The sequence below is a fragment of the Amphiura filiformis genome, chromosome 2 (genome assembly GCF_039555335.1).
Source record: "Amphiura filiformis chromosome 2, Afil_fr2py, whole genome shotgun sequence".
Classification (NCBI taxonomy): domain Eukaryota; kingdom Metazoa; phylum Echinodermata; class Ophiuroidea; order Amphilepidida; family Amphiuridae; genus Amphiura; species Amphiura filiformis.
In genome coordinates this window covers 28763297-28776210 of record NC_092629.1, presented here as the reverse complement: position 1 = coordinate 28776210, position 12914 = coordinate 28763297, and the positions used below count along the sequence as shown (strand labels likewise).

General features: G+C 37.3%; 1 long non-coding RNA gene across 1 annotated transcript; it reads left to right on the top strand.

Annotated features, from left to right (window-relative positions):
* Positions 1-9999: 9999 nt before the first annotated feature.
* Positions 10000-11235, top strand: LOC140135804 (uncharacterized). Its single transcript, XR_011856571.1, has 3 exons — positions 10000-10059; positions 10445-10511; positions 11153-11235. It is a non-coding gene; the product is annotated as an uncharacterized lncRNA (long non-coding RNA).
* Positions 11236-12914: the final 1679 nt, after the last annotated feature.

The following is a 12914-nucleotide window of genomic DNA, read 5'->3' as shown; positions in this document are numbered from 1 at the left end:
GATTTTTTTGAAATTCGCAATGTAATACACATTGTATGGCAAATCATTAAAAATTGATATTTTTGATATTTAACAGTACTCGAAGTAAACTTTGTAAATCTGATGATTTCTACCTAAAGTGTATGTAGGTGGGATGAAAATCCGACGATCAATTGAAAATTTTGACCTTTCGTATTGAAGATATGGATTTGTTTTCCCAAAACACCAAAAAAATGAGGTCTTTTTGGGAAAAAAGTCCATATCTTCAATATGAAAGGTCAAAATTTTCAATTGATCGTCGGATTTTCCTCCCAGCTACATACACTTTGAGATATATCATTAAATTTATAAAATTTACTTCGAGGACTGTTATATCTCCAAAATGTGAAAAATATCAAATTTAAATAATTTGTCATAAAATTTGTATTATATCGTGAATTTCATAAAATGAAAATTATTTGATATCAGAAAGACATTCTTCGTATTCAGAATGCAATTCGATAGGTCTGATGTGCTCTCATGTCCCACAAAAAATGCTGTCGAAACGCTCATTCCAGTTCCCTTAAGGCGATGCCAGATTATATTTCCATAGCGAATCGAATATGTGACTCCTCGCCACAACTGAGCCCGGATGTCGCCAATCATCATTTTTGAGATATTCAACCAAAATATTCTGCTTGAAATTAGCTTTAAAATGATGTATATCATGTCTATAGTACTTGACATTTAAGTAGTGAAAATCAATAAAACAGTCAATAAATCCTTTGTTTCCTATTGTTTATTGTTAAGTTCGATGGAGCATATCTCAATAGTGGCACTGGCGAGATCCGGGCTCAGTTGTGGCGAGGAGTCACATATTCGCAATTTAAAAGCTATCCACGCTGGCGAAGTTACGTAATTAATCGGATTAATTACCATAGCAATAGGTGAAAACAATTTTGAACATATCGCGCTGCACTATAAGCAGGTTACACTCATCACCTGTGTATGTCTGCAATCATAGATTGAAAACAATACTGGTCTTTTCAAAGATACTAATCTTACAGGTACAAGTAATCAGCATGATATGGTTCAATGCAGAGGTACCGCGTGAACGTATCAGTGCAGCGCGGTATATTCAAAAATTGTTTTCACCTATTGCTATGGTAGTTAATCCGATTATTATGTAACTTCGCCAGCGTATTATCATTCATACCCAACTGCAGACCCACAACCAGTGACTACTGATGCACCGTCTCCAGATTTGAACACGTCACCTGCCTTGTTTAGTGGCAGTACCACTATCAGTAGCACGACTGAACCTGGATATACTGTACCCACTGATTCGTCTACAACTTCTGAACGCATAACAACAACTAGTATGGTTAATGACATTGATTCGTCAACGAAGACTGCATCTACTGATACGTTTGTGACCAGTGAACATCGTACCACGATCCCGACCACGATCAACATGGACATTGATTCAACTGAAAACGGACCAAGCAATGATACATCAGATGGTACATTCTTAACATCGACGAATGGTGAAGCTGCTGACAATGATACTACAGCTAAAGGTGAGCAAACGTGAAATAAAGTCACAATTATGTTTATAAAATTACAGCATTAAGGATTAGCGTTCTGATTAGGGGTAGGATCAAGATTATAACTTCTGCATTCGTTGCATTTGGTTGTTGAATTCTAGATTATTAATATGGCTATAATAGACCTGCTGTGTAGGTACAGTCCGGTGGGACACATAGTCAATAATTTGGTGGTTATGTTTCCTTTGGAATCGACGCTTTTGCTATCTAAAATTCCAAAGATTAAAAAGTTAATCTATTTGATTGCGATGAGGGACAAATCCAAGTTTAGATTAAAAATTTCTTAATCTAATAGATCAAAATTGAGATAATCTAAATTAGATTATCACATTTTATATCTTATAGCTTAATTCAAATCAATTAAGACGGTAAAAACTGGTAATCTGAATCAGATTAGCTAATTTATAATCTATTAGATTAAGAATTTTAATCTAAGCTTGGATTTTTCCCTTATCGCAATCAGATATGTGGGTCTTTTTAAGCTGACAGCGTGTTAGTAAAATGGGGCCTTTAGGAGCTGCGAACGGTCAAAATCGTGGACCTTTTTATACTTTCTTGTTGTAAGAGCTGAATTTATCAAAACCAAGGTCTCTCAGGACTCTGCTTTGGTAAAATTCAGGGATCTGTCAGAGCTGCGCGGTCCAAAAATAGGGGTCTTTTTTCGAGGGAACATAGCCGCATGGGGTACAGCTTCAGTACGATGCTATTTCAACATACACTCTGCATTCAAATGTGGATTACCACGTTAAAACCAAAATAATTCATTCATTCATGCATTCATGGGATCAAATCACTTTATTATCAAAATACATATAAAACCATTGAACAATAAAGGAATACAATAAGCCCAGGACAGATCGTATAAAAGATCATGCAGGGCGGACAAATACAGTATAACAACATATAAGCACTAGAAATAGCAATATTAAAAGACATAAAAAGATATAAGATTTCATTATTTATCACATTATGTACTGAGCAAATTGCACTGGTCCCAAGACCTTTCGTCTTTGGCATGGTAAATTACAAAAGAGGCAATGATGGACAATTTGGAAACCTTGTCGCGGAATTCCTTGAAACAAATCGGGAGTGAACTAAAGAAGTGAATGATTTGAGCCTGTCAGCGATCGAGGACTCGGAGAGGAAGGGCGCACTGTAAGCCTTTGCCAATTGGCACCGATATTTCTCCATTTCCCCGAGAGCTACATCACTCAATTCTTTATTTAGCTCTCTTTTAATTACGTCGTCGTCATTTCTGTTCACGTTTTGATGTTTTTCGTGACTTCTGTGACTTGGAACTGTAAGTTTTTATCTTCGTACTGCGTACTCAACCACCATAAATATCGCCATATTAACATTACGTGCAATACATGATGATACCAATCATCCCCCGTAGTCTGTTCATTCTTATATTATTAAACTATCAAATTAAATAATACCAATACGATGATGTTGTTGTTCTTTTTTATTTTCAATGTCAATAATACCTACCACACTCCGTGTTCATCATGGTAATTGTGAAAGTACTTGACAACTTGTTTGAGATGATCCAGGTAGGATTTCATATTTTACTTGAAATCGTAGAGCTGTCATCGCAATGTTCGATTTTGACATTACGTCAACTTTGTCGCATATCCCAGTATGCAAATAAGTCTACAGAAATGAATCGGTTGTTCACAAAACATACAGCAATGTGCCAAGCAGACCTCCGGATGCTCACTTTCTCTATACCTACTTTTTGCTGTTTTCGCTACCCATAAGTATATCAATTTTTCACAGAAGTTGTCATAGTTGTGCGCTTTTAGGGGACTTTTAACCAAATGCGCCAATTGGGCGCATTGGTCTCCATTGAAACCAACTCATCGATATACCGAAATCGCTTAAAAGGTACCCCAAAACCATAGCACCCAGTATACATTCAACCAGGAAGACCCCCCCACCTCCCCTGGTTAAAATCATGGCTTTCTAACTGTTTCAGTATATAGCCAGGGGCGCTGGTGCACTTAAAAAATATATATATTCCGATTTGGATGCACCAGAGTGTAGCAGTTTGTGTTAGATTTGAAAGTAGATTAGATATGTAAGAATATTGTCGGGGTCAAAAGTTTTCTTTCAAAATACAGATGTGGAATTTGAACAAGAAAATAGAATAAATCCTGAAAATTTCAAAAGAAGTCATGGACTAATTTATTTATTCACATTTGTATTAAAACGTCTAGAGCTCAAACGTCGACACCGCTGAATTTTTGACGGAATTGGATGACTTGGGTTTGACGGTGAACGATATCAACATCAGCGTCTCGTTTATACAGTATGGTGATTTTGGTAAGCATTAATTTGAGCAAGTGTTTAAATAGTTGATTATGATATTAAACTTAAAGTGAGATGTTTATCTTACAAGAACCACTGATCACACACCAGAATATTTTAAACAATAAATGTCTTCCCCTGAAACTTAATCTCGTGAGCTAGTGTGTTCAATGCTTCATGTTTCCATGTACGATGTATTAAAGTGGGCTATGTTCTATGGATATGTTATGGGATAACCACATACAAATGTTGATGCATCCATGTAATGAGATGAAAGGTGAATGCAATTGATGTCCATATCTGTATTGGAAATCAGGCATATATTTCTTACCCTATATTTTTGGTATTTAAACAGTTTGAAAGTAATTGCTAAATTTCTCCATTTCATATATTTATTTTTTCATTTTTTTACTACCGCGATTTACAAAAAATAGATATTCATTTATCAAAACTTGGATCTGGTACAGAAAACGGTGATGCTGATAAAGTCCTGATTACTACAGAGAACTATACACTGAAAATCGAATTTCCTTTGGAAGCACTAGAACTCGGAGAAGGTAGGTACCGTCGCATTTTCTGTCTGATGCGACGAAATGCTCCCTCATGTTTCTGAATAAAATATAGCTATTGAAGTTATTCATTAAATTATACAAAAGTACGGTAAAACTGAGGGCAAGTTAAACATTGCTTAAACGTAAGCTGTAAGGGGTAGAAGTTTTATAAAAAGTTTTATGCTTTGCTACTGCGTCTTACAATGTGACAATAATGTATGTCTACAGACCATATACTGCATGGCTGGAAGCTTCGGAGGTGATTCTAATCATCAAATCCGATGACCACCTTTCTGACCTCCAATTAAAGACCCATTTTCTCTGATCTTTCTTAGTCTTTATAGACATGTTCACCGTCATATTATTGTATTAATTAATCTAATTAATACAAACGTAAGATAAGTAATATTGTTTATCATTGTTATAATTTCTCTTAATAAGGATTTGTTCGAGTTGTCATTATTGATTCAAGAGTGCTCTTTAAAGATGGGCAGTTCATTGTTTCTGATGATCAGAATGGACGGAGCGCTAAGTATGAAATTGGAAGCAGATTGGTTGACATTGCCCTATTTGATTCAACACGTGATAGAATCACGTATAGCGGTGATGAGGCATTCTATATCACATCTCAGCTATTATTAACGGTAAGTTACAAAAGAGCCAGGTATGTCTTCTGGCTTAGTGGCGTGCGTAAAAGGGGCAGCCCACTTTTGTCAAACGTCGAAACCCATGCCCCCACGACTTTTGGAAACCTGCGCGCGCCACTGTTCTGGCCGCTTTTTATCTAATAATGAGTTGGTCTGTTTCAGACACTGTTGTAAGAAAACATATTATCCTGATATTGAACTGCATTGGTCGTGGTAACTTCAAAACTGAAGTATAGACTCGAATTTCTAAGAACCTGTGCAAATTATTCAATTAAAGGCGAACTTCACATCATATTTTAGGCTGTGAATACTCTCAATCATCTGGGAATCGTAAACGAGAGATAAGATTCAATCTAGTCAACCAGATTTTCCAACATACCCTGGAGTTGTGATGTTAAACACCTTGACTCCCGGTGACGTCACCTAGTGACGTCATTTGGCGAGGTATATGACGGAAGTCATAATCGGGAGTTAAGGTCAAGTGAGAGAACCATAAAATAATTTATTCAATTTGTTAGATTTTGGGCTGTTAAGCATTTTGAACTCTTCAATGGAGTAAGTTGGAACTTAATATTAGGACTTAACAAAATTAGTAAAAAAATATAAAAGTACGTTGAATCAGGGACCGTGTATAAAGGGACTGGAAACAGATTATTGATAGCTATTGTCAAGCTATTGTTATCAGATTATCTTTTCGACCTTCGATTGTATGCGAGTTGCGCCGAGGGCGCTATGTTTGAATTTTACTATTTACTCATGTTGCCCTACTAAATATTTAAAAAAACATCAAAATAGTCCAATATCTTTTTAAGTTATGTAAAATTGTGTAAAATGTCTATCCTTTGTCGAACACAATTTCTGTGTAGCATGGAAAATCATTTACATAGGATTTTGGAGACAACATGTGATAATTTTGTGGAGATACAGAATGCTAGAACAAATAAAATTATATTTTTTCTGGAATGTGTACACCGTACGCTTGGTATCCCTACTGATTTCGATACTGAAATAATTCTTAAGATGATGTTCTTTGAAGATTTATGTTGGCATTTCTAGAGTCTGTCATTATAGGCAAACATGTAGGCTCATATTTCGCAATGTACAAGACAAGCCACGCGCTGTGTTGTAACTGTGCTTGGATTCGTACCAGGGTCTATTGATCAACGTATTATTCATGCTTGCTCAACTGAGGATAATTTGTAAACCAGCAACTCGCATGATACAATGGGTGGAAGCCGTTTCCATTCCCTCCATACAAGGTCCCTGGTTGAATTAAATTGATCAAAATTATTGGCTGTTTACCAATTACAGGCACAGGAAACGACAGAGAGTGAACCGAAACGACCTGAATGCCATTTCTTTGCGACTGTCCAAAAAAGGTACGTATTTTGCAAACTGCAGTATTTGCACTTAGATCGTTATATTCTATTGTGATATGGCTCATTTAATATCAAGATATTATTATTATGTGAATCAAGGAATTATAATTAAATTGCCTGCTATTGATGTATACAGCAAATATGAATATTTATGGTTTTTCAACAGTTGGGATGCGCAGGGTTGCACGGTTGCTGACAATAATGATACCCACGTGACATGCAAATGTAACCATCTGACAACGTTCAGTGTATTAATGAGATTCGAGGTAAGCTTACTCACGAAAAACCCCGATTTATTAGTTCAAAGAATTTAACAAACACCCCCTGATCAATTTCGTGACTAATTTTGCATTTTTCTCAAAAAATAACTACACACTGGTAACAAAAGTTACGTATAATATTGGGGCAAGAAATCCAATTACTTTACTGAAATTTCAGTGATTCAAGACAAGTTGTTCATTATATATGTTATGAAATGAGGTACATTCTAGCGGTACTTCTTTTCTTATCATAAATAACTGAGAACATTTTTAAAAGAGCAAAATTAAAAATAGCTGCGCCTTATCAACTGCATCCTCGAAGTTTGATCGACCCGGGTAAAGTGGTAGGGTAAGTTTTTATTCGCAAAAATGCGCCGGGGAAAGAGTTAAAAGACTATTTTGACTTGACCGGGAAAAATATGTTTGGTTTGGTACTCTCCTACACCCTAGACTGCGGAACTCAGTCCTCAATGATAGTCAGTCATTTATCTTTTGGTCGTTATATGACTATCATTTGAGGGACTGAGTTGTTATAATATATCTTCCGAGGTGCAATTTCAGACAATAGCTGGGGATTAGTGGGGCAGAGGTTATCTATTGAATCCTTTCATGACCACTGAAGCATAGTCAAGTCTGCCAAGGACACTCGGCACAAATTGAAAGACCATCACAAAAGAATGCATGCATGTCAGGTCATCGACACCAATTTGGTGTTTGTTATGACACCAATTTGGTGTCTGTTATGCACCTCGAAATATGTACCTTAAAGTCTGTATCTACCTACACCCTAAGACGAGGTTTCATGCAAAGCCAATGGTCAACAATGCAACTTAAATAATGCATGTCCACCGATAGCAAGTGTGTCTGTTTACGTCATTACATGTTCACTAATGGCCAATGTATCAATCAATCAATGTGTGTATTAATAATATAGAATGTTATGTCATTAATAAGTATTTGATTTCGTTTCAGGATCCATCGCCTGTTCCCTACCTAAAAGCAGTGTCAATTTTAAGTCAGATATGTTATGCCATGTCGATGCTAGCCTTGAGTTTTGCTCTCTTTACAATGTTTGTGTTTAGGTAAATGTGAGAATTTTATCAATCATAATTAAGCCAATCAAACCTGCACCTGATTATAAATTTACGAGAGTATCGTAATAAAGAAAAATGCAGGGATAAACTTTACTGTGGCAATTTAATCTTTTATACTACAGCTAGAATAAAAGTTTTACTTACTATTTCCATTGTTTTATTTACATTTTGTACATTTATGTACATTTTGATTTGTTTTTAATCAAAAGAAACAACTCTGTGCTAGGATCAGAACGACTGGTAATTCATCGCAATCTTATGATAGCCATGTTGATGGCGTTATTTATGCTGACCATTAGTGATTCGGCTAAACATAACAACGTAAGTTATTCAAAATATGTAAAACAGTAGTAAAATGTTAATACGACGTACATTTCGCTGTGTAAGTATACTGAGCACAAAAAAAAGTATCCTTACACTTACAAGAAAAACAATATCTTGACAAAACTAAATCGGGAGGGCGAGTTAGCGCAGTGGTAATTCCCTCGCTTTGCACCACTGAGGTCCCGGGTTCAAGCCCCGGCGCGGCCCAAGGACTCATGTGCACTTGGTTTATCCCGATCCATGCTCGCTCTCGCAGGTTTTCTCCGGGATCTCCGGTTTCCTCCTGCTTTCAAAATCGGTGATTAGTTGTTTCGTTATCAAAAACTTCCTTCACCCAATGGAATTTGGGGAGCTGCAGAAAATGGGTGGATGTTACAATCTAAGTGCGGATAGGTTTGCGCCGGGTTCGGCTGCAACTAGCCTAGTTGATGCGATCTGATTGTGATGATTCACCACGCAGCGAAATTACAGCGCTTTGAATCCTCTGGAAAAAGCGCTATATAAATTCCGAAATTTATTTATTTATTATTTAAACCTGACGTACCAAATAAAGTAATCATCTGATTGATAATTTTGTTATCCGTATTTTGATATCTCATTTGTATTCTTTCGAGAGAATTTGAAATTATCTTTTTCTTTTATTCATGTTTGTATAACTTAAAATAAAGTTGCCTAATGTCGAATGAGGTATCAAGATTCTCTATCTAATAATTCCTTTATATTTTGGTAAATTAGGTTTAATGTCTTTAAGATATTGCTTTTGTTTTAAGTATTCGTATCATTTTTGTGCGAAGTATATGACACAATCATATGGGGGTGTGTGGACTGTATGTGGGTGTGTGGAGGGTGTGGAGTGGGGTGCGTGTGGGGTGGGGATGCGGTGAGGTGGGGCGTGTGGATGAGTGCGTGTATTACCCCGTGCAAACAATATCAAATACGAATGAATTTAAATTTTTTCAATTATCAATTTCAGGAGCTCTGTAAGACCGTAGCTGTTTTCCTTCAGTGTTCATTCTTGACCGTATTCTCGTGGATGTTGGTTGAGGGTGTTCACTTATTTCGAATGATTGTGCTTGTCTATGGGATGGAGCGGAATATGAAGATCGCTTATTTCGTGGTCGGATGGGGTAAGATGTTGCATTCGTCACTATAATAAACTATACTATACAAACGGGCACTAATTTTCTGATGCTGTCCGGTACCGTACTTTTAAATTAGTCCCAGTTGAAATCCGTACATACCCTATGGACGACATGGCCTTAAACGTCCACATTTTCAAATGGTGTTAACTGAATGGGTGACTCCATTTGAGGTATACGCCCCCTGTGTGGGGATTAATTAGAGAATAAAGGTATTGTTTTTAGCCCTGGAGTGCATCTATCGTCTCATATAACACTGGCGACATCATTATTTTAAGTACGAGGCGAAACCGCGTTGTTTTACGCCAAACATAATGATGTCGCCCGTATTATATGAGACGATAGATGCACGACAGCGGCTAAAAACAAAACCTTTATTCTCATTCTTAAACACTTCAATTCAAATAAAAATATCATACAAATTTTAATCAAATTAAATCCTAGGGCTTAAAATCGATCAGTCTCGTTGTTGCTGTGCGCCTCCGATTGGTCCAAATAGCGAGTACGCGTATCGCGTTGACGCACACGCGCTGACCCGTGTGATATCGTGGCATATCACACGGGTAAAGCTGGGTAAGAACCAATAAGATTGCAGGAACGTTCTCAAGTGTTTAAGAATGTCTAGTCTTCCATAGGGGGTGTATAGTTTTCAACATAAAAAGCTAATTTTAAGTTATTTCCTTAGTATGTACGTTTTCATTGTCTGTCATTTGTCTCAATGTTGTTACCCCATCCTTATTACGCTCGTCTCTGTTGCTACTGGACACAATTATTATGGAAACACTGAACAGTAAGTAATTTCTTAATGTCGCCGTCATCAAGGTCATTAACAACACCGCTATCAAATCAGCATTGTTTTCCGACATTGGTGGCATCAGCTTTTCAGCAGAAAAAATTTCCCACGGGGGATGGTCAATCCCCCCCCCCAATGTTGACGCCTGAATATGGGTTTCAGACCAAATTAACCTCATATTTACCCATTTTAGCTCCCAAAGGGCAATTTTGTACCATAAACTTATTCTGTCACCAAAAGGTACTGGATTCACTACATGTATACTTCAAGAATTTTTTCCCATCCTATCCCTCCCAATGTCAAAAGAAATATTTTCATCATAATGGTACGGAATTGTGAATAAAATATACAAAAGTGTTTTTGTTCTTCTTTTTACTCTTAGATGCTGGTTGTCGAGAGAACAGGGATTCCTGTGGGCCTTCCTAGGTCCCGTCTTGCTCATTATAACGGTAATGACATTAATATAATAATAGTAATAATAATCAAAACAATGATATAATAAAACTATATTCTGCTACTATTATAAACAGTGTTTATGATTTCCCAGAAATAACGTTTTAATATATTTCATGTTTTTAACAGCGAAGTGTTCCTGAAATCTTGTAATCATAATAGGCTTTGGAAATTATCCTTTAAGACAGTTTAGTAATATCCTTGTAAATGCCAGAGGCTGTTCAAAAATTATGAGCCAGGAGGGTAAAATTTCTAGATACCAAGCCAAAATATGCACGCTCCCCTCTCGGTCAGCTAAAATGGCTTTCCCACTCTCTTTCTGTCAAAAAGATCTCTGCCCCCCCCCCCCTATTTGCACATACCCATATTTGGGGATCTCAATTTGCAAGCCTTAAATGGCCTAGATTATATATTGCAAACTCAGCGAGTAGGAAAATTTGCACATTTGGTGTTTCCGTACTGTTTTTGGAGCATTTAATTTAAAAGGCGCCCAATGAATGTGTGCCAAAATTCGCTTGCTCCCCTCTTGGCTTGCCAAACATTGTTTGCCAATGCCCCCACTTTCGCCCCCCCGCCATTTAACTCTCCCCCAGAGGTTATAGTTAATTTTAATTTGTTTCGTCATCCATTATTTTAGGCTAACGTAGTGATTCTTGCCATTGTCATCGTCAAAACAGTTACGGCTGCCACCTCAACCCGAGAACATGAAACTCTTGCTCTTGTCAAGTAAGTGAAATTTAAAATGTTAACCCTGTTTTTTGCCTTATTTTTTCGGGGAAGGAGGTGTCCAATGTCTTGCCAGCCTAGCTCAGTTGCAGATGAGATACGCTAGTTTTCCCTCACAAAGAGACCAATTGACCTTTTCGTTAAATCCCATAATTCTTTAAAGTTTTTAATTATGTAGTCAAATCCAATGAAATTCTACTCAATTAGACAGTTTCGTCTTCGTGGTCGGAAGACTTCTTCAGTAATGCGATAATCCACTGGTTTTCCCGCGAGACTTCTCATCCATAGGATGCACAGTTCTTAGTAGTGGATCATATATGTGATTTAGAGAATATACACCTTCATCGCGATTTAGCGTCTCCTTCCCCCTCTTTCTGATCCATATTGCCTCGCGTATCCATCTTGTGTGTTTATTTGTGTGTTTATTTGAATCCTTTTCGAGAATCTTAGCCCCCCCCCCCTCCTTTGCGTTTAGACCTGACATGTCGTCAAGCCGATGCGGACATCGTTACTGCGCACTTCACGGCTTTCAAATGCGCGGTAACGATGATCGCTAAACGGTGTGACGTCAATTGTCGACATCTCAGGTCTAACCGCAAAGAATTATGGGATTTGCCGAAAAGGTCAATTTATCATTGTTGTGAAAGATAATCATGTTGCATGGAACTTGAACCTGATTTTGTCATGCTTCGCATACATAATTAGACTGCATTAAATGGAATATTTTTATTTTTCAGAGTTGGGTTGCGTGGTGTCTTTCTGTTGCTCCCAATGCTCGGAGTTGGTTGGCTTGTCGGTTTAGCTGGAAATTATAGCATGTATGTGGCCTATGTGTTTGACATTCTGAGCGGTCTGCAGGTATGAAACAAAGTACTTCCCTATTAAACAATAACTTTGTTTGTTTTTTTTCTTTGAAAAAGTTCAATTTGTTCATTTTGAACAATTCCAAGTAAAAACGAAGTTGGTTCACTCACGTTTTTAGTGACGTTTCACCACTACACTAGTGGCTTCTTCAGACTGGCAACTCATCACATCTGACTACTTGCTTTTATAGGCAACAGGAAGCACCGTAGAGGGCGTGATAAGTTGGTCAAACATGTTGTTGAGTGAGTAGGCCCCCTCGTCCTTGTTTAGAGTGTCTTGACCTTTTCGGGGATCCAGATGATCTTGTCTGCTTCACGATCAATCACTTTTGAGTCCTCCCAATTGATGGAGTGATTTGTAGAGGCCACGTGATCAGTGATGGCGGATTTGTGAATGTCCGTGACAGATGATTGGCGTTTTGCTCGAGTAAATGGTTTTCTCCACCTCTTTCTGGTGCTCTTTGAGTCGGATAACCGTTCCGGTCCATACAAATGTAAATATTTACATGGAAATTTACTGAAAATCGGTACTGATTATTTTCAAAAGCCTTTAGATATATAGAGAAACGCACGTGTATTCGTATACAAACCATTTTGAAAAAATAACGCCTGTGATCGGAAGTCTTGATGTGTTATATGATCATAAAAGAAAATTGAAATGGAACCGATCTGATCATACTGACCGCCCGGCAATCCTAAAAAGCAACCACAAAATGCAGAAATGTAACTAAATATGTTTATAATGATGATTTACAATGTACGGGTATCTAAGTTAATCTGTAAACCGATTGGGCATATTAAGGAACATAA